This window comes from Schistocerca americana, chromosome 10 (assembly GCF_021461395.2).
Source record: "Schistocerca americana isolate TAMUIC-IGC-003095 chromosome 10, iqSchAmer2.1, whole genome shotgun sequence".
Classification (NCBI taxonomy): Eukaryota; Metazoa; Arthropoda; class Insecta; order Orthoptera; family Acrididae; genus Schistocerca; species Schistocerca americana.
In genome coordinates this window covers 45,227,578-45,252,243 of record NC_060128.1, presented here as the reverse complement: position 1 = coordinate 45,252,243, position 24,666 = coordinate 45,227,578, and positions in this window count along the sequence as shown.

Genomic DNA, 24,666 nt, shown 5'->3' with positions numbered 1-24,666 from the left:
GAGAGGTTAAAATCATAGAAAGTTAGAGTGTAAGTCCTCTTGTACTTAAGTCGGCATTGTGACTTTTGCATTAAATTCGGATGCAATTTCTGTGTGCCATCGTCAATAAGAAGGTCCAAGGGATACTGTAAACCTGAAGTGAAGCATCGGAATCTAAAACTGGACTCGCAGGAGAGGTTCAATTCAAAGAGAGTTTGAGTGTCAGTCCTCTTGTACCTAAGTCGGCATTGTGCCTTTTGTAATACATTCGTATGCAATATCTGTGTTTCATTGTCAATATGTGGGTCCAAGGGATACAGTAAACCTGAAGTGAAGCATCGGAATCTAAAACTGGACTCACAGGAGAGGTTCAAATCATAGAACGTTAAAGTGTCAGTCCTCTTGTACTTAAGTCGGCATGGTGAATTTTGTATTAAATTGGAATGCAATTTCTCTGTTTAATCGTCAATAAAAAGGTCCAAAGGATACTGTAAACCTGAAGTGAAGCATCGGAATCTAAAACTGGACTCACAGGAGAGGTTCAAATCATATAATATTAGAGTGTCAGTCCTCGTGTACGTAAGTCGGCATTGTGCCATTTGTATTAAATTCGGATGCAATATCTGTGCTTCATCGTCGATAAGATAGTCCAAGGTATACAGTAAACCTGAAGTGAAGCATCGGAATCTAAAACTGGACTCACAGGAGAGGTTCAAATCATCGAGAGTTAGAGTGTCAGTCCTTTTGTTCTTTAGTCGGCATTGTGCCATTTGTATTTAATTCGGATGCAATATCTGTTTCGTCTTCAATAAGAGGTTCCAAGGGATACAGTAAACCTGAAGTGAAGCATCGGAATCTAAAACTGGACCCACAGGAGAGGTTCTAATCATAGAAAGTTATAGTGTCAATCCTCTTGTACTTAAGTCGGCATTGTGCCTTTTGTATTAATTTTGGATGCAATTTCTGTGTTTCATCGTCAATAAGAAGGTCCAAGGGATACAGTAAACCTGAAGTGAAGCATCGGAATCGAAAACTGGACTCATAGGAGAGGTTCAAATCATAGAAAGTGAGAGTGTCAGTCCTCTTGTACTTAAGTCAACATTGTGACTTTTGTATTAAATTCGAATGCTATTTCTGTGTTTCATCGTCAATAAGAAGGTCCAAGGGATACAGTAAACCTGAAGTGAACTATCGGAATCGAAAACTGGACTCACAGGAGAGGTTCAAGTCATAGAATGATAGAGTGTCAGTCCTCTTGTACAGAAGTCGGCATTGTGACTTTTGTATTAAATTCGGATGCAATTTCTCTGTTTCATCGTCAATAAGAAGGTCCAAGGTATACAGTAAAGCTGAAGTGAAGCATCGGAATCTAAAACTGGACTCACAGGAGAGGTTCAAATCATAGTAAGTTAGAGTGTCAGTCCTCTTGTACGTAAGTCGGCATTGTGCCTTTTGTATTAAATTCGGATGCAATTTCTGTGCTTCATCGTCAATAAGATCGTTTAAGGTATACAGTATACCTGAAGAGAAGCATCGGAATTTGAAACTGGACTCACAGGAGAAGTTCAAATCATAGAGAGTTAGAGTGTCAATCCTCTTGTACTTAAGTCGGCATTGTGCCTTTTGTATTAATTTCGGATGCAATTTCTGTGTTTCATCGTCAATAAGAAGGTCCAAGGGATACAGTAAACCTGAAGTGAAGCATCGGAATCGAAAACTGGACTCATAGGAGAGGTTCAAATCATAGAAAGTGAGAGTGTCAGTCCTCTTGTACTTAAGTCAACATTGTGACTTTTGTATTAAATTCGAATGCTATTTCTGTGTTTCATCGTCAATAAGAATGTCCAAGGGATACAGTAAACCTGAAGTGAACTATCGGAATCGAAAACTGGACTCACAGGAGAGGTTCAAGTCATAGAATGTTAGAGTGTCAGTCCTCTTGTACAGAAGTCGGCATTGTGACTTTTGTATTAAATTCGGATGCAATTTCTCTGTTTCATCGTCAATAAGAAGGTCCAAGGTATACAGTAAAGCTGAAGTGAAGCATCGGAATCTAAAACTGGACTCACAGGAGAGGTTCAAATCATAGTAAGTTAGAGTGTCAGTCCTCTTGTACGTAAGTCGGCATTGTGCCTTTTGTATTAAATTCGGATGCAATTTCTGTGCTTCATCGTCAATAAGATCGTTTAAGGTATACAGTATACCTGAAGAGAAGCATCGGAATTTGAAACTGGACTCACAGGAGAAGTTCAAATCATAGAGAGTTAGAGTGTCAATCCTCTTGTACTTAAGTCGGCATTGTGCCTTTTGTATTAATTTCGGATGCAATTTCTGTGTTTCATCGTCAATAAGAAGGTCCAAGGGATACAGTAAACCTGAAGTGAAGCATCGGAATCGAAAACTGGACTCATAGGAGAGGTTCAAATCATAGAAAGTGAGAGTGTCAGTCCTCTTGTACTTAAGTCAACATTGTGACTTTTGTATTAAATTCGAATGCTATTTCTGTGTTTCATCGTCAATAAGAAGGTCCAAGGGATACAGTAAACCTGAAGTGAACTATCGGAATCGAAAACTGGACTCACAGGAGAGGTTCAAGTCATAGAATGTTAGAGTGTCAGTCCTCTTGTACAGAAGTCGGCATTGTGACTTTTGTATTAAATTCGGATGCAATTTCTCTGTTTCATCGTCAATAAGAAGGTCCAAGGTATACAGTAAAGCTGAAGTGAAGCATCGGAATCTAAAACTGGACTCACAGGAGAGGTTCAAATCATAGTAAGTTAGAGTGTCAGTCCTCTTGTACGTAAGTCGGCATTGTGCCTTTTGTATTAAATTCGGATGCAATTTCTGTGCTTCATCGTCAATAAGATCGTTTAAGGTATACAGTAAACCTGAAGAGAAGCATCGGAATTGAAACTGGACTCACAGGAGAAGTTCAAATCATAGAGAGTTAGAGTGTCAGTCCTTTTGTTCTTAAGTCGGCATTGTGCCTTTTGTATTAAATTCGGATGCAATATCTGTGTTTGATCGTCAATAAGAAGGTCCAAGGGAGACAGTAAACCTGAAGTGTAGCATCGGAATCTAAAACTGGACTCACAGGAGAGGTTAAAATCTTAGAAAGTTAGTGTGTCAGTCCTCTTGTTCTTATGTTGGCATTGTGCCTTTTGTACTAAATTCGGATGCAATATCTGTGTTTCATCGTCAATAAGAAGGTCCAAGGGATACAGTAAACCTGAAGTGATGCATCGGAATCTAAAACTGGACTCACAGGAGAGGTTCAAATCATAGAAAGTTAGAGTGGCAGTCCTCTTGTACTTAAGTCGGCATTGTGACTTTTGTATTAAATTCGGATGCAATTTCTGTGTTTCATCGTCAATAAGAAGGTCCAAGCGATGCTGCAAACCTGAAGTGAAGCATCGGAATCTAAAACTGTACTCACAGGAGAGGTTCAATTCATAGAAAATTAGAGTGTCAGTCCTCGTGTCCGTAAGTCGGCATTGTGCCATTTGTATTAAATTCGGATGCAATTCCTGTGCTTCATCGTCAGTCAGATATTCCAAGGTATACAGTAAACCTGAAGTGAAGCATCGGAATCTAAAACTGGACTCACAGGAGAGGTTCAAATCATAGAGAGTTAGAGTGTCAGTCCTTTTGTTCTAAAGTCGGCATTGTGCCTTTTGTATTAAATTCGGATGCAATGTCTGTGTTTCATCGTGAATAAGAAGGTCCAAGGTATACAGTAAACCTGAAGTGAAGCATCGGAATCTAAAACTGGACTCACAGGAGAGGTTAAAATCATAGAAAGTTAGAGTGTAAGTCCTCTTGTACCTAAGTCGGCATTGTGCCTTTTGTATTACATTCGTATGCAATATCTGTTTTTCATTGTCAATAAGTGGGTCCAAGGGATACAGTAAACCTGAAGTGAAGCATCGGAATCTAAAACTGGACTCACAGGAGAGGTTCAAATCATAGAATGTTAAAGTGTCAGTCCTCTTGTACTTAAGTCGGCATGGTGAATTTTGTATTAAATTGGAATGCAATTTCTGTGTTTCATCGTCAATAAAAACGTCCAAAGGATACTGTAAACCTGAAGTGAAGCATCGGAATTTAAAACTGGACTCACAGGAGAGGTTCAAATCATAGAATATTAGAGTGTCAGTCCTCGTGTACGTAAGTCGGCATTGTGCCATTTGTATTAAATTCGGATGCAATTTCTGTGCTTCGTCGTCAATAAGATAGTCCAAGGTATACAGTAAACCTGAAGTGAAGCATCGGAATCTAAAACTGGACTCACAGGAGAGGTTCAAATCATAGAGAGTTAGAGTGTCAGTCCTTTTGTTCTTTTGTCGGCATTGTGCCTTTTGTATTTAATTCGGATGCAATATCTGTGTTTCATCGTTAATAAGAAGGTCCAAGGGAGGCAGTAAACCTGAAGTGAAGCATCGGAACCTAAAACTGGACTCACAGGAGAGGTTAAAATCATAGAAAGTTAGAGTGTCAGTCTTCTTGTACCTAAGTCGGCATTGTGCCTTTTGTATTAAATTCGGATGCAATTTCTGTTTCGTCTTAAATAAGAGGTTCCAAGGGATACAGTAAACCTGAAGTGAAGCATCGGAATCTAAAACTGGACCCACAGGAGAGGTTCTAATCATAGAAAGTTATAGTGTCAGTCCTCTTGTTCTTAAGTCGGCATTGTGCCTTTTCTATTAAATTCGGATGCAATATCTGTGTTTCATCGTCAATAAGAAGGTCCAAGGAATACAGTAAACCTGAAGTGAAGCATCGGAATCTAAAACTGGACTCACAGGAGAGGTTCAAATCATAGAAAGTAAGACTGTCAGTCCTCTTGTACTTAAGTCGGCATTGTGACATTTGTATTAAATTCGGATGCAATTTCTGTGTTTCATCGTCAATAAGAAGGTCCAAGGGATACTGTAAACCTGAAGTGAAGCATCGAAATCTAAAACTAGACTCACAGGAAAGGTTCAATTCATAGAGAGTTAGAGTGTCAGTCCTCTTGTGCCCAAGTCGGCATTGTGCCCTTTGTATTAAATTCGGATGCAATTTCTGTGTTTCATCGTCAATAAGACGGTCCTAGTGATACAGTAAACCTGAAGTGAAGCATCGGAATCTAAAACTGGACTCACAGGAGAGGTTCAAATCATAGAAAATTAGAGTGTCAGTCCTCTTGTACTTAAGTCGGCATTGTGCCTTTTGTATTAAATTCGGATGCAATTTCTGTGTTTCATCGTCAATAAGAAGGTCCAAGGGATACAGTAAACCTGAAGTGAAGCATCGGAATCGAAAACTGGACTCCCAGGAGAGGTTCAAATCATAGAAAGTGAGAGTGTCAGTCCTCTTGTACTTAAGTCGACATTGTGACTTTTGTATTAAATTCGAATGCTATTTCTGTGTTTCATCGTCAATAAGAAGGTCCAAGGGATACAGTAAACCTGAAGTGAACTATCGGAATCGAAAACTGGACTCACAGGAGAGGTTCAAGTCATAGAAAGTTAGAGGGTCAGTCCTCTTGTACATAAGTCGGCATTGTGACTTTTGTATTAAATTCGGATGCAATTTCTGTGTTTCATCGTCAATAAGAAGGTCCAAGGTATACAGTAAAGCTGAAGTGAAGCATCGGAATCTAAAACTGGACTCACAGGAGAGGTTCAAATCATAGTAAATTAGAGGGTCAGTCCTCTTGTACGTAAGTCGGCATTGTGCCTTTTGTATTAAATTCGGATGCAATTTCTGTGCTTCATCGTCAATAAGATCGTCCAAGGAATACAGTAAACCTGAAGAGAAGCATCGGAATCTAAAACTGGACTCACAGGAGAAGTTCAAACATAGAGAGTTAGAGTGTCAGTCCTTTTGTTCTTAAGTCGGCATTGTGCCTTTTGTATTAAATTCGGATGCAATATCTGTGTTTGATCGTCAATAAGAAGGTCCAAGGGAGACAGTAAACCTGAAGTGTAGCATCGGAATCTAAAACTGGACTTACAGGAGAGGTTAAAATCTTAGAAAGGTAGTGTGTCAGTCCTCTTGTTCTTATGTCGGCATTGTGCCTTTTGTATTAAATTCGGACGCAATATCTGTGTTTCATCGTCAATAAGAAGGTCCAAGGGATACAGTCAACCTGAAGTGAAGCATCGGAATCTAAAACTGGACTCACAGGAGAGGTTCAAATCATAGAAAGGTAGAGTGTCAGTCCTCTTGTACTTAAGTCGGCATTGTGACTTTTGCATTAAATTCGGATGCAATTTCTGTGTGCCATCGTCAATACGAAGGTCCAAGGGATACAGTAAACATGAAGTGAAGCATCGGAATCTAAAACTGGAATCACAGGAGAGGTTCAAATCATAGGAAGTTAGAGTGTCAGTCCTCGTGTACGTAAGTCGGCATTGTGCCACTTGTATAAAATTCGGATGCAATTTCTGTGCTTCATGGTCAGTCAGATATTCCAAGGTATACAGTAAATCTGAAGTGAAGCATCGGAATCTAAAACTGGACTCACAAGAGAGGTTCAAATCATAGAGAGTTAGAGTGTCAGTCCTTTTGTTCTCAAGTCGGCATTGTGCCTTTTGTATTAAATTCGGATGCAATGTCTGTCTTTCATCGTCAATAAGATGGTCCAAGGGAGACAGTAAACCTGAAGTGAAGCATCGGAATCTAAAACTGGACTCACAGGAGAGGTTAAAATCATAGAAAGTTAGAAAGTCAGTCCTCTTGTTCTTAAGTCGGCATTGTGCCTTTTGTATTAAATTTGGGTGCAACATCTGTGTTTCATCGTCAATAAGTAGGTCCAAGGGATACAGTAAACCTGAAGTGAAGCATCGGAATCTAAAACTGGACTAACGGGAGAGGTTCAAATCATATAAAGTTAGAGTGACAGTCCATTTGTACTTAAGTCGGCATTATGACTTTTGTATTAAATTCGTATGCAATTTCTGTGTTTCATCGTCAATATGAGGGTCCAAGGGATACAGTAAACCTGAAGTGAAGCATCGGAATCTAAAACTGGACGCACAGGAGAGTTTCAAATCATAGAATGTTAAAGTGTCAGTCCTCTTGTACTTAAGTCGGCATTGTGAATTTTGCATTAAATTGGAATGCAATTTCTGTGTTTCATCGTCAATAAGAAGGTCCAAAGGATACTGTAAACCTGAAGTGAAGCATCGGAATCTAAAACTGGACTCACAGGAGAGGTTCAAATCATAGAAAGTTAGAGTGACAGTCCTCGTGTACGTAAGTCGGCATTGTGCCATTTGTATTAAATTCGGATGCAATTTCTGTGCTCCATCGTCAATAAGATAGTCCAAGGTATACAGTAAACGTGAAGTGAAGCATCGGAATCTAAAACTGGACTCACAGGAGAGGTTCAAATCGTAGAGAGTTAGCGTGTCAGTCCTTTTGTTCGTAAGTCGGCATTGAGCCTTTTGTATTTAATTCGGATGCAATATCTGTGTTTCATCGTTAATAAGAAGGTCCAAGAGAGGCAGTAAACCAGAAGTGAAGCATCGGAACCTAAAACTGGACTCACAGGAGAGGTTAAAATCATAGAAAGTTAGAGTGTCAGTCTTCTTGTACTTATGTCGCCATTGTGCATTTTGTATTAAATTCGGATGCAATTTCTGTGTTTCATCTTCAATAAGAGATTCCAAGGGATACAGTAAACCTGAAGTGAAGCATCGGAATCTAAAACTGGACCCACAGGAGAGGTTCTAATCATAGAAAGCTATAGTGTCAGTCCTCTTGTTCTTAAGTCGGCATTGTGCCTTTTGTATTAAATTCGGATGCAATTTCTGTGTTTCATCGTCAATAAGAAAGTCCAAGGGATACAGTAAACCTGAAGTGAAGCATCGGATTCGAAAACTGGTCTCCCAGGAGAGGTTCAAATCATAGATAGTGAGAGTGTCAGTCCTCTTGTACTTAAGTCGACATTGTGACTTTTGTATTCAATTCGTATGCTATTTCTGTGTTTCATCGTCAATAAGAAGGTCCAAGGGATAAAGTAAACCTGAAGTGAACTATCGGAATCGAAAACTGGACTCACAGGAGAGGTTCAAATCATAGAAAGTTAGAGTGTCAGTCCTCTTGTACATAAGTCGGCATTGTGACTTTTGTATTAAATTCGGATGCAATTTCTGTGTTTCATCGTCAATAAGAAGGTCCAAGGTATACAGTGAAGCTGAAGTGAAGCATCGGAATCTAAAAGTGGACTCACAGGAAAGGTTCAAATCATAGTAACTTAGAGTGTCAGTCCTCTTGTACGTAAGTCGGCATTGTGCCTTTTGTATTAAATTCGGATGCAATTTCTGTGCTTCATCGTCAATAAGATCGTCCAAGGTATACAGTAAACCTGAAGTGAAGCATCGGAATCTAAAACTGGACTCACAGGAGAAGTTCAAATCATAGAGAGTTAGAGTGTCAGTCCTTTTGTTCTTAAGTCGGCATTGTGCCTTTTGTATTAAATTCGGATGCAATATCTGTGTTTGATCGTCAAGAAGAAGGTCCAAGGGAGACAGTAAACCTGAAGTGTAGCATCGGAATCTAAAACTGGACTCACAGGAGAGGTTAAAATCTTAGAAAGTTAGAGTGTCAGTCCTCTTGTTCTTAAGTCAGCATTGTGCCTTTTGTATTAAATTCGGATGCAATATCTGTGTTTCATCGTGAATAAGAAGGTCCAAGGGATACAGTAAACCTGAAGTTAAGCATCGGAATCTAAAACTGGACTCACAGGAGAGGTTCAAATCATAGAAAGTTAGAGTGACAGTCCTCTTGTACTTAAGTCGGCATTGTGACTTTTGTATTAAATTCGGATGCAATTTCTGTGTTTCATCGTCAATAAGAAGGTCCAAGGGATGCTGCAAACCTGAAGTGAAGCATCGGAATCTAAAACTGGTCTCACAGGAGAGGTTCAATTCATAGAAAATTAGAGTGTCAGTCCCCTTGTACCTAAGTCGGCATTGTGACTTTTGTATTACATTCGTATGCAATGTCTGCGTTTCATCGTCAATTAGAAGGTCGAAGGGATACAGTAAACCTGAAGTGAAGCATCGGAATCTAAAACTGGACTCACAGGAGAGGTTCAAATCATAGAATATTAGAGTGTCAGTCCTCTTGTACTTAAGTCGGCATTGTGACTTTTGTATTACATTGGGACGCCATTTCTGTGTTTCATCGTCAATAAGAAGGTCCACGGGATACAGTAAACCTGAAGTTAAGCATCGGAATCTAAAACTGGACTCACAGGAGAGGTTCAAATCATAGAAAGGTAGAGTGTCAGTCCTCTTGTACTTAAGTCGGCATTGTGACTTTTGCATTAAATTCGGATGCAATTTCTGTGTGCCATCGTCAGTAAGAAGGTCCAAGGGATACAGTAAACCTGAAGTGAAGCATCGGAATCTAAAACTGGTCTCACAGGAGAGGTTCAAATCATAGAAAGTTAGAGTTACAGTCCCCTTGTATTTATGTCGGCATTATGTGTTTTGTATTAAATTCTAATGCAATTTCTGTGTTTCATCGTCAAAAAGAAGGTCCAAGGGATACAGTAAACCTGAAATGAAGCATCGGAATCTAAAACTGGACTCACAGGAGAGGTTCAAATAATAGTAAGTTAGAGTGTCAGTCCTCTTGTACTAAGGTCGGCATTGTGAGTTTTGTATTACTTCGTATGCAATTTCTGTGTTCCATCGTCAAAAAGAAGGTCCAAGGGATACAGTAAACCTGAAGTGAAGCATCGGAATCTAAAACTGGACTCACAGGAGCGGTTCAAATCATAGAAAGTTAGAGTGTCAGTCCTCTTGTACTTGAGTTGGCATTGTGCCTTTTGTATTAAATTCGGATGCAATTTCTGTGTTTCATCGTCAATATGAAGGTCCAAGGGATACTGTAAACCTGAAGTGAAGCAACGGAATCTAAAACTAGACTCACAGGAGAGGTTCAAGTCATAGAAAGTTAGAGAGTCAGTCCTCTTGTACCTAAGTCGGCATTGTGCCCTTTGTATTAAATTCGGATGCAATTTCTGTGTTTCATCGTCAACACGAAGGTCCTAGGGATACAGTAAACCTGAAGTGAAGCATCGGAATCCAAAACTGGACTCACAGGAGAGGTTCAAATCATAGAATGTTAGAGTGTCAGTCCTCTGGTACTTAAGTCGGCATTGTGACTTTTGTATTACATTGGGACGCCATTTCTGTGTTTCATCGTCAATAAGAAGGTCCAAGGTATACAGTAAACCTGAAGTGAAGCATCGGAATAAAAAAAACTTTACTCACAGGAGAGGTTCAAATCATAGAAAGTTAGAGTTACAGTCCCCTTGTATTTAAGTCGGCATTGTGTGTTTTGTATTAAATTCTAATCCAATTTCTGTGTTTCATCGTCAAGAAGAAGGTCCAAGGGATACAGTAAACCTTAAGTGATGCATCGGAATCTAAAACTGGACTCACAGGAGAGGTTCAAATAGAAGTAAGTTAGAGTGTCAGTCCTCTTGTACTAAGTCGGCATTGTGACTTTTGTATTACTTTCGTATGCAATTTCTGTGTTTCATCGTCAAAAAGAAGGTCCAAGGGATACAGTAAACCTGAAGTGAAGCATCGGAATCTAAAACTGGACTCACAGGAGAGGTTCAAATCATAGAATGTTAAAGTGTCAGTCCTCTTGTTCTTAAGTCAGCATTGTGCCTTTTGTATTAAATTCGGATGCAATATCTGTGTTTCATCGTGAATAAGAAGGTCCAAGGGATACAGTAAACCTGAAGTTAAGCATCGGAATCTAAAACTGGACTCACAGGAGAGGTTCAAATCATAGAAAGTTAGAGTGACAGTCCTCTTGTACTTAAGTCGGCATTGTGACTTTTGTATTAAATTCGGATGCAATTTCTGTGTTTCATCGTCAATAAGAAGGTCCAAGGGATGCTGCAAACCTGAAGTGAAGCATCGGAATCTAAAACTGGTCTCACAGGAGAGGTTCAATTCATAGAAAATTAGAGTGTCAGTCCCCTTGTACCTAAGTCGGCATTGTGACTTTTGTATTACATTCGTATGCAATGTCTGCGTTTCATCGTCAATTAGAAGGTCGAAGGGATACAGTAAACCTGAAGTGAAGCATCGGAATCTAAAACTGGACTCACAGGAGAGGTTCAAATCATAGAATATTAGAGTGTCAGTCCTCTTGTACTTAAGTCGGCATTGTGACTTTTGTATTACATTGGGACGCCATTTCTGTGTTTCATCGTCAATAAGAAGGTCCACGGGATACAGTAAACCTGAAGTTAAGCATCGGAATCTAAAACTGGACTCACAGGAGAGGTTCAAATCATAGAAAGGTAGAGTGTCAGTCCTCTTGTACTTAAGTCGGCATTGTGACTTTTGCATTAAATTCGGATGCAATTTCAGTGTACCATCGTCAGTAAGAAGGTCCAAGGGATACAGTAAACCTGAAGTGAAGCATCGGAATCTAAAACTGGTCTCACAGGAGAGGTTCAAATCATAGAAAGTTAGAGTTACAGTCCCCTTGTATTTATGTCGGCATTATGTGTTTTGTATTAAATTCTAATGCAATTTCTGTGTTTCATCGTCAAAAAGAAGGTCCAAGGGATACAGTAAACCTGAAGTGAAGCATCGGAATCTAAAACTGGACTCACAGGAGAGGTTCAAATAATAGTAAGTTAGAGTGTCAGTCCTCTTGTACTAAGGTCGGCATTGTGAGTTTTGTATTACTTTCGTATGCAATTTCTGTGTTCCATCGTCAAAAAGAAGGTCCAAGGGATACAGTAAACCTGAAGTGAAGCATCGGAATCTAAAACTGGACTCACAGGAGCGGTTCAAATCATAGAAAGTTAGAGTGTCAGTCCTCTTGTACTTGAGTCGGCATTGTGCCTTTTGTATTAAATTCGGATGCAATTTCTGTGTTTCATCGTCAATATGAAGGTCCAAGGGATACTGTAAACCTGAAGTGAAGCAACGGAATCTAAAACTAGACTCACAGGAGAGGTTCAAGTCATAGAAAGTTAGAGAGTCAGTCCTCTTGTACCTAAGTCGGCATTGTGCCCTTTGTATTAAATTCGGATGCAATTTCTGTGTTTCATCGTCAACACGAAGGTCCTAGGGATACAGTAAACCTGAAGAGAAGCATCGGAATCCAAAACTGGACTCACAGGAGAGGTTCAAATCATAGAATGTTAGAGTGTCAGTCCTCTTGTACTTAAGTCGGCATTGTGACTTTTGTATTACATTGGGACGCCATTTCTGTGTTTCATCGTCAATAAGAAGGTCCAAGGTATACAGTAAACCTGAAGTGAAGCATCGGAATAAAAAAAACTTTACTCACAGGAGAGGTTCAAATCATAGAAAGTTAGAGTTACAGTCCCCTTGTATTTAAGTCGGCATTGTGTGTTTTGTATTAAATTCTAATCCAATTTCTGTGTTTCATCGTCAAGAAGAAGGTCCAAGGGATACAGTAAACCTTAAGTGATGCATCGGAATCTAAAACTGGACTCACAGGAGAGGTTCAAATAGAAGTAAGTTAGAGTGTCAGTCCTCTTGTACTAAGTCGGCATTGTGACTTTTGTATTACTTTCGTATGCAATTTCTGTGTTTCATCGTCAAAAAGAAGGTCCAAGGGATACAGTAAACCTGAAGTGAAGCATCGGAATCTAAAACTGGACTCACAGGAGAGGTTCAAATCATAGAATGTTAAAGTGTCAGTCCTCTTGTACTTAAGTCGGCATTGTGAATTTTGTATTAAATTGGAAAGCAATTTCTGTGTTTCATCGTCAATAAGAAGGTCCAAAGGATACTGTAAACCTGAAGTGAAGCATCGGAATCTAAAACTGGACTCACAGGAGAGGTTCAAATCATAGAAAGTTAGAGTGACAGTCCTCGTGTACGTAAGTCGGCATTGTGCCATTTGTATTAAATTCGGATGCAATTTCTGTGCTTCATCGTCAATAAGATAGTCCAAGGTATACAGTAAACCTGAAGTGAAGCATCGGAATCTAAAACTGGACTCACAGGAGAGGTTCAAATCATAGAGAGTTAGAGTGTCAGTCCTTTTGTTCTTAAGTCGGCATTGTGCCATTTGTATTTTATTCGGATGCAATGTCTGTGTTTCATCGTTAATAAGAAGGTCCAAGGGAGGCAGTAAACCTGAAGTGAAGCATCGGAACCTAAAAATGGACTCACAGGAGAGGTTAAAATCATAGAAAGTTAGAGTGTCCGTCTTCTTGTACTTAAGTCGGCATTGTGCCTTTTGTATTAAATTCGGATGCAATTTCTGTGTTTCATCTTCAATAAGAGGTTCCAAGGGATACAGTAAACCTGAAGTGAAGCATCGGAATCTAAAACTGGACCCACAGGAGAGGTTCTAATCATAGAAAGTTGTAGTGTCAGTCCTCTTGTTCTTAAGTCGACATTGTGACTTTTGTATTCAATTCGAATGCTATTTCTGTGTTTCATCGTCAATAAGAAGGTCCAAGGGATAAAGTAAACCTGAAGTGAACTTTCGGAATCGAAAACTGGACTCACAGGAGAGGTTCAAGTCATAGAAAGTTAGACTGTCATTCCTCTTGTACATAAGTCGGCATTGTGCCTTTTGTATTAAATTCGGATGCAATTTCTGTGCTTCATCGTCAATAAGATCGTCCAAGGTATACAGTAAACCTGAAGTGAAGCATCGGAATCTAAAACTGGACTCACAGGAGAAGTTCAAATCATAGAGAGTTAGAGTGTCAGTCCTTTTGTTCATAAGTCGGCATTGTGCCTTTTGTATTAAATTCGGATGCAATATCTGTGTTTGATCGTCAAGAAGAAGGTCCAAGGGAGACAGTAAACCTGAAGTGTAGCATCGGAATCTAAAACTGGACTCACAATGGAGGTTAAAATGTTAGAAAATTAGAGTGTCAGTCCTCTTGTTCTTAAGTCAGCATTGTGCCTTTTGTATTAAATTCGGATGCAATATCTGTGTTTCATCGTGAATAAGAAGGTCCAAGGGATACAGTAAACCTGAAGTTAAGCATCGGAATCTAAAACTGGACTCACAGGAGAGGTTCAAATCATAGAAAGTTAGAGTGACAGTCCTCTTGTACTTAAGTCGGCATTGAGACTTTGGTATTAAATTCGGATGCCATTTCTGTGTTTCATCGTCAATAAGAAGGTCCAAGGGATGCTGCAAACCTGAAGTGAAGCATCGGAATCTAAAACTGGACTCACAGGAGAGGTTCAATTCATAGAAAATTAGAGTGTCAGTCCCCTTGTACCTAAGTCGGCATTGTGACTTTTGTATTACATTCGTATGCAATGTCTGTGTTTCATCGTCAATAAGAAGGTCGAAGGGATACAGTAAACCTGAAGTGAAGCATCGGAATCTAAAACTGGACTCACAGGAGAGGTTCAAATCATAGAATATTAGAGTGTCAGTCCTCTTGTACTTAAGTCGGCATTGTGACTTTTGTATTACATTGGGACGCCATTTCTCTGTTTCATCGTCAGTAAGAAGGTCCACGGGATACAGTAAACGTGAAGTTAAGCATCGGAATCTAAAACTGGACTCACAGGAGAGGTTCAAATCATAGAAAGGTAGAGTGTCAGTCCTCTTGTACTTAAGTCGGCATTGTGACTTTTGCATTAAATTCGGATGCAATTTCTGTGTGCCATCGTCAATAAGAAGGTCCAAGGGATACAGTAAACCTGAAGTGAAGCATCGGAATCTAAAACTGGTCTCACAGGAGGGGTTCAAATCATAGAAAGTTAGAGTTACAGTCCCCTTGTATTTATGTCAGCGTTATGTGTTTTGTATTAAATTCTAATGCAATTTCTGTGTTTCATCGTCAAAAAGAACGTCCAAGGGATACAGTAAACCTGAAGTGAAGCATCGGAATCTAAAACTGGACTCACAGGAGAGGTTCAAATAATAGTAAGTTAGAGTGTCAGTCCTCTTGTACTAAGGTCGGCATTGTGAGTTTTGTATTACTTTCGTATGCAATTTCTGTGTTTCATCGTCAAAAAGAAGGTCCAAGGGATACAGTAAACCTGAAGTGAAGCATCGGAATCTAAAACTGGACTCACAGGAGCGGTTCAAATCATAGTAAGTTAGAGTGTCAGTCCTCTTGTACTTGAGTCGGCATTGTGCCTTTTGTATTAAATTCGGATGCAATTTCTGTGTTTCATCGTCAATATGAAGGTCCAAGGGATACTGTAAACCTGAAGTGAAGCAACGGAATCTAAAACTAGACTCACAGGAGAGGTTCAAGTCATAGAAAGTTAGAGAGTCAGTCCTCTTGTACCTAAGTCTTCATTGTGCCCTTTGTATTAAATTCGGATGCAATTTCTGTGTTTCATTGTCAATAAGAATTTCCAAGCGATACAGTAAACCTTAAGTGAAGCATCGGAATCGAAAACTGGACTCCCAGGAGAGGTTCAAATCATAGAAAGTGAGAGTGTCAGTCCTCTTGTACTTAAGTCGACATTGTGACTTTTGTATTAAATTCGGTTGCTATATCTGTGTTTCATCGTCAATAAGAAGGTCCAAGGGATACAGTAAACCTGAAGTGAACCATCGGAATCGAAAACTGGACTCACAGGAGAGGTTCAAATCATAGAAAGTTAGAGTGTCAGTCCTCTTGTACTTAAGTCGGCATTGTGACTTTTGTATTAAATTCGGATGCAATTTCTGTGTTTCATCGTCAATAAGAAGGTCCAAGGTATACAGTAAACCTGAAGTGAAGCATCGGAATAAAAAAAACTTTACTCACAGGAGAGGTTCAAATCATAGAAAGTTAGAGTTACAGTCCCCTTGTATTTAAGTCGGCATTGTGTGTTTTGTATTAAATTCTAATCCAATTTCTGTGTTTCATCGTCAAGAAGAAGGTCTAAGGGATACAGTAAACCTTAAGTGATGCATCGGAATCTAAAACTGGACTCACAGGAGAGGTTCAAATAGTAGTAAGTTAGAGTGTCAGTCCTCTTGTACTAAGTCGGCATTGTGACTTTTGTATTACTTTCGTATGCAATCTCTGTGTTTCATCGTCAAAAAGAAGGTCCAAGGGATACAGTAAACCTGAAGTGAAGCATCGGAATCTAAAACTGGACTCACAGGAGAGGTTCAAATCATAGAAAGTTAGAGTGTCAGTCCTCTTGTACTTGAGTCGGCATTGTGCCTTTTGTTTTAAATTCGGATGCAATTTCTGTGTTTCATCGTCAATATGAAGATCCAAGGGATACAGTAAACCTGAAGTGAAGCGTCGGAATCAAAAACTGGACTCACAGAAAGAGGTTCAAATCATAGAAGGATAGAGTGTCAGTCCTCTTGTACTTAAGTCATCATTGTGACTTTTGTATTACATTCGGATGCAATTTCTGTGTTTCATCGTCAATAAGAAGGTCCAAGGGATACAGTAAACCTGAAGTGAAGCATCGGAATCGAAAACTGGACTCACAGGAGTGCTTCAAATCATAAAAAGTGAGAGTGTCAGTCCTCTTGTACCTAATTCGGCATTGTGCCTTTTGTATTACATTCGTATGCAATATCTGTGTTTCATCGTCAATAAGAAGGTCCAAGGGAGGCAGTAAACCTGAAGTGAAGCATCGGAATCTAAAACTGGACTCACAGGAGAGGTTAAAATCATTGAAAGTTAGAGTGTCAGTCTTCTTGTACTTAAGTCGGCATTGTGCCTTTTTTATTAAATTCGGATGCATATTCTGTGTTTTTAACGTCAATAAGAGGTTCCAAGGGATACAGTAAACCTGAAGTGAAGCATCGGAATCTAAAACTGGACTCACAGGAGAGGTTCTAGTCATAGAAAGTTAGAGTGTCAGTCCTCTTGTTCTTAAGTCGGCATTGTGCCTTTTGTATTAAATTCGGATGCAATATCTGTGTTTCATCGTCAATAAGAAGGTCCAAGGGATACAGTAAACCTGAAGTGAAGCATCGGAATCTAAAACTGGACTCACAGGAGAGGTTGAAATCATAGAAAGTAAGACTGTCAGTCCTCTTGTACTTAAGGCGGCATTGTGACGTTTGTATTAAATTCGGATGCAATTTCTGTGTTTCATCGTCAATAAGAAGGTCCAAGGGATACTGTAAACCTGAAGTGAAGCAACGGAATCTAAAACTAGACTCACAGGAGAGGTTCAATTCATAGAAAGTTAGAGTGTCAGTCCTCTTGTACCTAAGTCGGCATTGTGCCCTTTGTATTAAATTCGGATGCAATTTCTCTGTTTCATCGTCAACAAGAAGGTCCTAGGGATACAGTAAACCTGAAGTGAAGCATCGGAATCTAAAACTGGACTCACAGGAGAAGTTCAAATCATAGAGAGTTAGAGTGTCAGTCCTTTTGTTCTTAAGTCGGCATTGTGCCTTTTGTATTAAATTCGGATGCAATATCTGTGTTTGATCGTCAAGAAGAAGGTCCAAGGGAGACAGTAAACCTGAAGTGTAGCATCGGAATCTAAAACTGGACTCACAGGAGAGGTTAAAATCTTAGAAAGTTAGAGTGTCAGTCCTCTTGTTCTTAAGTCAGCATTGTGCCTTTTGTATTAAATTCGGATGCAATATCTGTGTTTCATCGTGAATAAGAAGGTCCAAGGGATACAGTAAACCTGAAGTTAAGCATCGGAATCTAAAACTGGACTCACAGGAGAGGTTCAAATCATAGAAAGTTAGAGTGACAGTCCTCTTGTACTTAAGTCGGCATTGTGACTTTTGTATTAAATTCGGATGCAATTTCTGTGTTTCATCGTCAATAAGAAGGTCCAAGGGATGCTGCAAACCTGAAGTGAAGCATCGGAATCTAAAACTGGACTCACAGGAGAGGTTCAATTCATAGAAAATTAGAGTGTCAGTCCCCTTGTACCTAAGTCGGCATTGTGACTTTTGTATTACATTCGTATGCAATGTCTGTGTTTCATCGTCAATAAGAAGGTCGAAGGGATACAGTAAACCTGAAGTGAAGCATCGGAATCTAAAACTGGACTCACAGGAGAGGTTCAAATCATAGAATATTAGAGTGTCAGTCCTCTTGTACTTAAGTCGGCATTGTGACTTTTGTATTACATTGGGACGCCATTTCTGTGTTTCATCGTCAATAAGAAGGTCCACGGGATACAGTAAACCTGAAGTTAAGCATCGGAATCTAAAACTGGACTCACAGGAGAGGTTCAAATCATAGAAAGGTAGAGTGTCAGTCCTCTTGTACTTAAGTCGGCATTGTGACTTTTGCATTAAATTCGGATGCAATTTCTGTGTGCCATCGTCAGTAAGAAGGTCCAAGGGATACAGTAAACCTGAAGTGAAGCATCGGAATCTAAAACTGGTCTCACAGGAGAGGTTCAAATCATAGAAAGTTAGAGTTACAGTCCCCTTGTATTTATGTCGGCATTATGTGTTTTGTATTAAATTCTAATGCAATTTCTGTGTTTCATCGTCAAAAAGAAGGTCCAAGGGATACAGTAAACCTGAAGTGAAGCATCGGAATCTAAAACTGGACTCACAGGAGAGGTTCAAATAATAGTAAGTTAGAGTGTCAGTCCTCTTGTACTAAGGTCGGCATTGTGAGTTTTGTATTACTTTCGTATGCAATTTCTGTGTTCCATCGTCAAAAAGAAGGTCCAAGGGATACAGTAAACCTGAAGTGAAGCATCGGAATCTAAAACTGGACTCACAGGAGCGGTTCAAATCATAGAAAGTTAGAGTGTCAGTCCTCTTGTACTTGAGTCGGCATTGTGCCTTTTGTATTAAATTCGGATGCAATTTCTGTGTTTCATCGTCAATATGAAGGTCCAAGGGATACTGTAAACCTGAAGTGAAGCAACGGAATCTAAAACTAGACTCACAGGAGAGGTTCAAGTCATAGAAAGTTAGAGAGTCAGTCCTCTTGTACCTAAGTCGGCATTGTGCCCTTTGTATTAAATTCGGATGCAATTTCTGTGTTTCATCGTCAACACGAAGGTCCTAGGGATACAGTAAACCTGAAGTGAAGCATCGGAATCCAAAACTGGACTCACAGGAGAGGTTCAAATCATAGAATATTAGAGTGTCAGTCCTCTTGTACTTAAGTCGGCATTGTGACTTTTGTATTACATTGGGACGCCATTTCTGTGTTTCATCGTCAATAAGAAGGTCCAAGGTATACAGTAAACCTGAAGTGAAGCATCGGAATAAAAAAAACTTTACTCACAGGAGAGGTTCAAATCATAGAAAGTTAGAGTTACAGTCCCCTTGTATTTAAGTCGGCATTGTGTGTTTTGTATTAAATTCTAATCCAATTTCTGTGTTTCATCGTCAAGAAGAAGGTCCAAGGGATACAGTAAACCTTAAGTGATGCATCGGAATCTAAACCTGGACTCACAGGAGAGGTTCAAATAGAAGTAAGTTAGAGTGTCAGTCCTCTTGTACTAAGTCGGCATTGTGACTTTTGTATTACTTTCGTATGCAATTTCTGTGTTTCATCGTCAAAAAGAAGGTCCAAGGGATACAGTAAACCTGAAGTGAAGCATCGGAATCTAAAACTGGACTCACAGGAGAGGTTCAAATCATAGAATGTTAAAGTGTCAGTCCTCTTGTACTTAAGTCGGCATTGTGAATTTTGTATTAAATTGGAATGCAATTTCTGTGTTTCATCGTCAATAAGAAGGTCCAAAGGATACTGTAAACCTGAAGTGAAGCATCGGAATCTAAAACTGGACTCACAGGAGAGGTTCAAATCATAGAAAGTTAGAGTGACAGTCCTCGTGTACGTAAGTCGGCATTGTGCCATTTGTATTAAATTCGGATGCAATTTCTGTGCTTCATCGTCAATAAGATAGTCCAAGGTATACAGTAAACCTGAAGTGAAGCATCGGAATCTAAAACTGGACTCACAGGAGAGGTTCAAATCATAGAGAGTTAGAGTGTCAGTCCTTTTGTTCTTAAGTCGGCATTGTGCCATTTGTATTTTATTCGGATGCAATATCTGTGTTTCATCGTTAATAAGAAGGTCCAAGGGAGGCAGTAAACCTGAAGTGAAGCATCGGAACCTAAAACTGGACTCACAGGAGAGGTTAAAATCATAGAAAGTTAGAGTGTCCGTCTTCTTGTACTTAAGTCGGCATTGTGCCTTTTGTATTAAATTCGGATGCAATTTCTGTGTTTCATCTTCAATAAGAGGTTCCAAGGGTTACAGTAAACCTGAAGTGAAGCATCGGAATCTAAAACTGGACCCACAGGAGAGGTTCTAATCATAGAAAGTTGTAGTGTCAGTCCTCTTGTTCTTAAGTCGACATTGTGACTTTTGTATTCAATTCGAATGCTATTTCTGTGTTTCATCGTCAATAAGAAGGTCCAAGGGATAAAGTAAACCTGAAGTGAACTTTCGGAATCGAAAACTGGACTCACAGGAGAGGTTCAAGTCATAGAAAGTTAGAGTGTCATTCCTCTTGTACATAAGTCGGCATTGTGCCTTTTGTATTAAATTCGGATGCAATTTCTGTGCTTCATCGTCAATAAGATCGTCTAAGGTATACAGTAAACCTGAAGTGAAGCATCGGAATCTAAAACTGGACTCACAGGAGAAGTTCAAATCATAGAGAGTTAGAGTGTCAGTCCTTTTGTTCATAAGTCGGCATTGTGCCTTTTGTATTAAATTCGGATGCAATATCTGTGTTTGATCGTCAAGAAGAAGGTCCAAGGGAGACAGTAAACCTGAAGTGTAGCATCGGAATCTAAAACTGGACTCACAATAGAGGTTAAAATCTTAGAAAATTATAGTGTCAGTCCTCTTGTTCTTAAGTCAGCATTGTGCCTTTTGTATTAAATTCGGATGCAATATCTGTGTTTCATCGTGAATAAGAAGGTCCAAGGGATACAGTAAACCTGAAGTTAAGCATCGGAATCTAAAACTGGACTCACAGGAGAGGTTCAAATCATAGAAAGTTAGAGTGACAGTCCTCTTGTACTTAAGTCGGCATTGAGACTTTGGTATTAAATTCGGATGCAATTTCTGTGTTTCATCGTCAATAAGAAGGTCCAAGGGATGCTGCAAACCTGAAGTGAAGCATCGGAATCTAAAACTGGACTCACAGGAGAGGTTCAATTCATAGAAAATTAGAGTGTCAGTCCCCTTGTACCTAAGTCGGCATTGTGACTTTTGTATTACATTCGTATGCAATGTCTGTGTTTCATCGTCAATAAGAAGGTCGAAGGGATACAGTAAACCTGAAGTGAAGCATCGGAATCTAAAACTGGACTCACAGGAGAGGTTCAAATCATAGAATATTAGAGTGTCAGTCCTCTTGTACTTAAGTCGGCATTGTGACTTTTGTATTACATTGGGACGCCATTTCTGTGTTTCATCGTCAGTAAGAAGGTCCACGGGATACAGTAAACGTGAAGTTAAGCATCGGAATCTAAAGCTGGACTCACAGGAGAGGTTCAAATCATAGAAAGGTAGAGTGTCAGTCCTCTTGTACTTAAGTCGGCATTGTGACTTTTGCATTAAATTCGGATGCAATTTCTGTGTGCCATCGTCAATAAGAAGGTCCAAGGGATACAGTAAACCTGAAGTGAAGCATCGGAATCTAAAACTGGTCTCACAGGAGGGGTTCAAATCATAGAAAGTTAGAGTTACAGTCCCCTTGTATTTATGTCGGCGTTATGTGTTTTGTATTAAATTCTAATGCAATTTCTGTGTTTCATCGTCAAAAAGAAGGTCCAAGGGATACAGTAAACCTGAAGTGAAGCATCGGAATCTAAAACTGGACTCACAGGAGAGGTTCAAATAATAGTAAGTTAGAGTGTCAGTCCTCTTGTACTAAGGTCGGCATTGTGAGTTTTGTATTACTTTCGTATGCAATTTCTGTGTTTCATCGTCAAAAAGAAGGTCCAAGGGATACAGTAAACCTGAAGTGAAGCATCGGAATCTAAAACTGGACTCACAGGAGCGGTTCAAATCATAGTAAGTTAGAGTGTCAGTCCTCTTGTACTTGAGTCGGCATTGTGCCTTTTGTATTAAATTCGGATGCAATTTCTGTGTTTCATCGTCAATATGAAGGTCCAAGGGATACTGTAAACCTGAAGTGAAGCAACGGAATCTAAAACTAGACTCACAGGAGAGGTTCAAGTCATAGAAAGTTAGAGAGTCAGTCCTCTTGTACCTAAGTCTTCATTGTGCCCTTTGTATTAAATTCGGATGCAATTTCTGTGTTTCATCGTCAACACGAAGGTCCTAGGGATACAGTAAACCTGAAGTGAAGCATCGGAATCCAAAACTGGACTCACAGGAGAGGTTCAAATCATAGAAAGTTAGAGTGTCAGTCCTCTTGTACTTAAGTCGGCATTGTGCCTTTTGTATTAAATTCGGATGCAATTTCTGTGTTTCATTGTCAATAAGAATTTCCAAGCGATACAGTAAACCTTAAGTGAAGCATCGGAATCGAAAACTGGACTCCCAGGAGAGGTTCAAATCATAGAAAGTGAGAGTGTCAGTCCTCTTGTACTTAAGTCGACATTGTGACTTTTGTATTAAATTCGGTTGCTATATCTGTGTTTCATCGTCAATAAGAAGGTCCAAGGGATACAGTAAACCTGAAGTGAACCATCGGAATCGAAAACTGGACTCACAGGAGAGGTTCAAATCATAGAAAGTTAGAGTGTCAGTCCTCTTGTACTTAAGTCGGCATTGTGACTTTTGTATTAAATTCGGATGCAATTTCTGTGGTTCATCGTCAATAAGAAGGTCCAAGGTATACAGTAAACCTGAAGTGAAGCATCGGAATAAAAAAAACTTTACTCACAGGAGAGGTTCAAATCATAGAAAGTTAGAGTTACAGTCCCCTTGTATTTAAGTCGGCATTGTGTGTTTTGTATTAAATTCTAATCCAATTTCTGTGTTTCATCGTCAAGAAGAAGGTCTAAGGGATACAGTAAACCTTATGTGATGCATCGGAATCTAAAACTGGACTCACAGGAGAGGTTCAAATAGTAGTAAGTTAGAGTGTCAGTCCTCTTGTACTAAGTCGGCATTGTGACTTTTGTATTACTTTCGTATGCAATCTCTGTGTTTCATCGTCAAAAAGAAGGTCCAAGGGATACAGTAAACCTGAAGTGAAGCATCGGAATCTAAAACTGGACTCACAGGAGAGGTTCAAATCATAGAAAGTTAGAGTGTCAGTCCTCTTGTACTTGAGTCGGCATTGTGCCTTTTGTTTTAAATTCGGATGCAATTTCTGTGTTTCATCGTCAATATGAAGATCCAAGGGATACAGTAAACCTGAAGTGAAGCGTCGGAATCAAAAACTGGACTCACAGAAAGAGGTTCAAATCATAGAAAGATAGAGTGTCAGTCCTCTTGTACTTAAGTCATCATTGTGACTTTTGTATTACATTCGGATGCAATTTCTGTGTTTCATCGTCAATAAGAAGGTCCAAGGGATACAGTAAACCTGAAGTGAAGCATCGGAATCGAAAACTGGACTCACAGGAGTGGTTCAAATCATAAAAAGTGAGAGTGTCAGTCCTCTTGTACCTAATTCGGCATTGTGCCTTTTTTATTACATTCGTATGCAATATCTGTGTTTCATCGTCAATAAGAAGGTCCAAGGGAGGCAGTAAACCTGAAGTGAAGCATCGGAATCTAAAACTGGACTCACAGGAGAGGTTAAAATCATTGAAAGTTAGAGTGTCAGTCTTCTTGTACTTAAGTCGGCATTGTGCCTTTTTTATTAAATTCAGATGCATATTCTGTGTTTTTAACGTCAATAAGAGGTTCCAAGGGATACAGTAAACCTGAAGTGAAGCATCGGAATCTAAAACTGGACTCACAGGAGAGGTTCTAGTCATAGAAAGTTAGAGTGTCAGTCCTCTTGTTCTTAAGTCGGCATTGTGCCATTTGTATTAAATTCGGATGCAATATCTGTGTTTCATCGTCAATAAGAAGGTCCAAGGGATACAGTAAACCTGAAGTGAAGCATCGGAATCTAAAACTGGACTCACAGGAGAGGTTGAAATCATAGAAAGTAAGACTGTAAGTCCTCTTGTACTTAAGGCGGCATTGTGACGTTTGTATTAAATTCGGATGCAATTTCTGTGTTTCATCGTCAATAAGAAGGTCCAAGGGATACTGTAAACCTGAAGTGAAGCAACGGAATCTAAAACTAGACTCACAGGAGAGGTTCAATTCATAGAAAGTTAGAGTGTCAGTCCTCTTATACCTAAGTCGGCATTGTGCCCTTTGTATTAAATTCGGATGCAATTTCTGTGTTTCATCGTCAACAAGAAGGTCCTAGGGATACAGTAAACCTGAAGTGAAGCATCGGAATCCAAAACTGGACTCACAGGAGAGGTTCAAATCATAGAAAGTTAGAGTGTCAGTCCTCTTGTACTTAAGTCGGCATTGTGCCTTTTGTATTAAATTCGGATGCAATTTCTGTGTTTCATCGTCAATAAGAAGGTCCAAGGGATACAGTAAACCTTAAGTGAAGCATCGGAATCGAAAACTGGACTCCCAGGAGAGGTTCAAATCATAGAAAGTGAGAGTGTCAGTCCTCTTTTACTTAAGTCGACATTGTGACTTTTGTATTAAATTCGGTTGCTATTTCTGTGTTTCATCGTCAATAAGAAGGTCCAAGGGATACAGTATACCTGAAGTGAACCATCGGAATCGAAAACTGGACTCACAGGAGAGGTTAAAATCATAGAAAGTTAGAGTGTCAGTCCTCT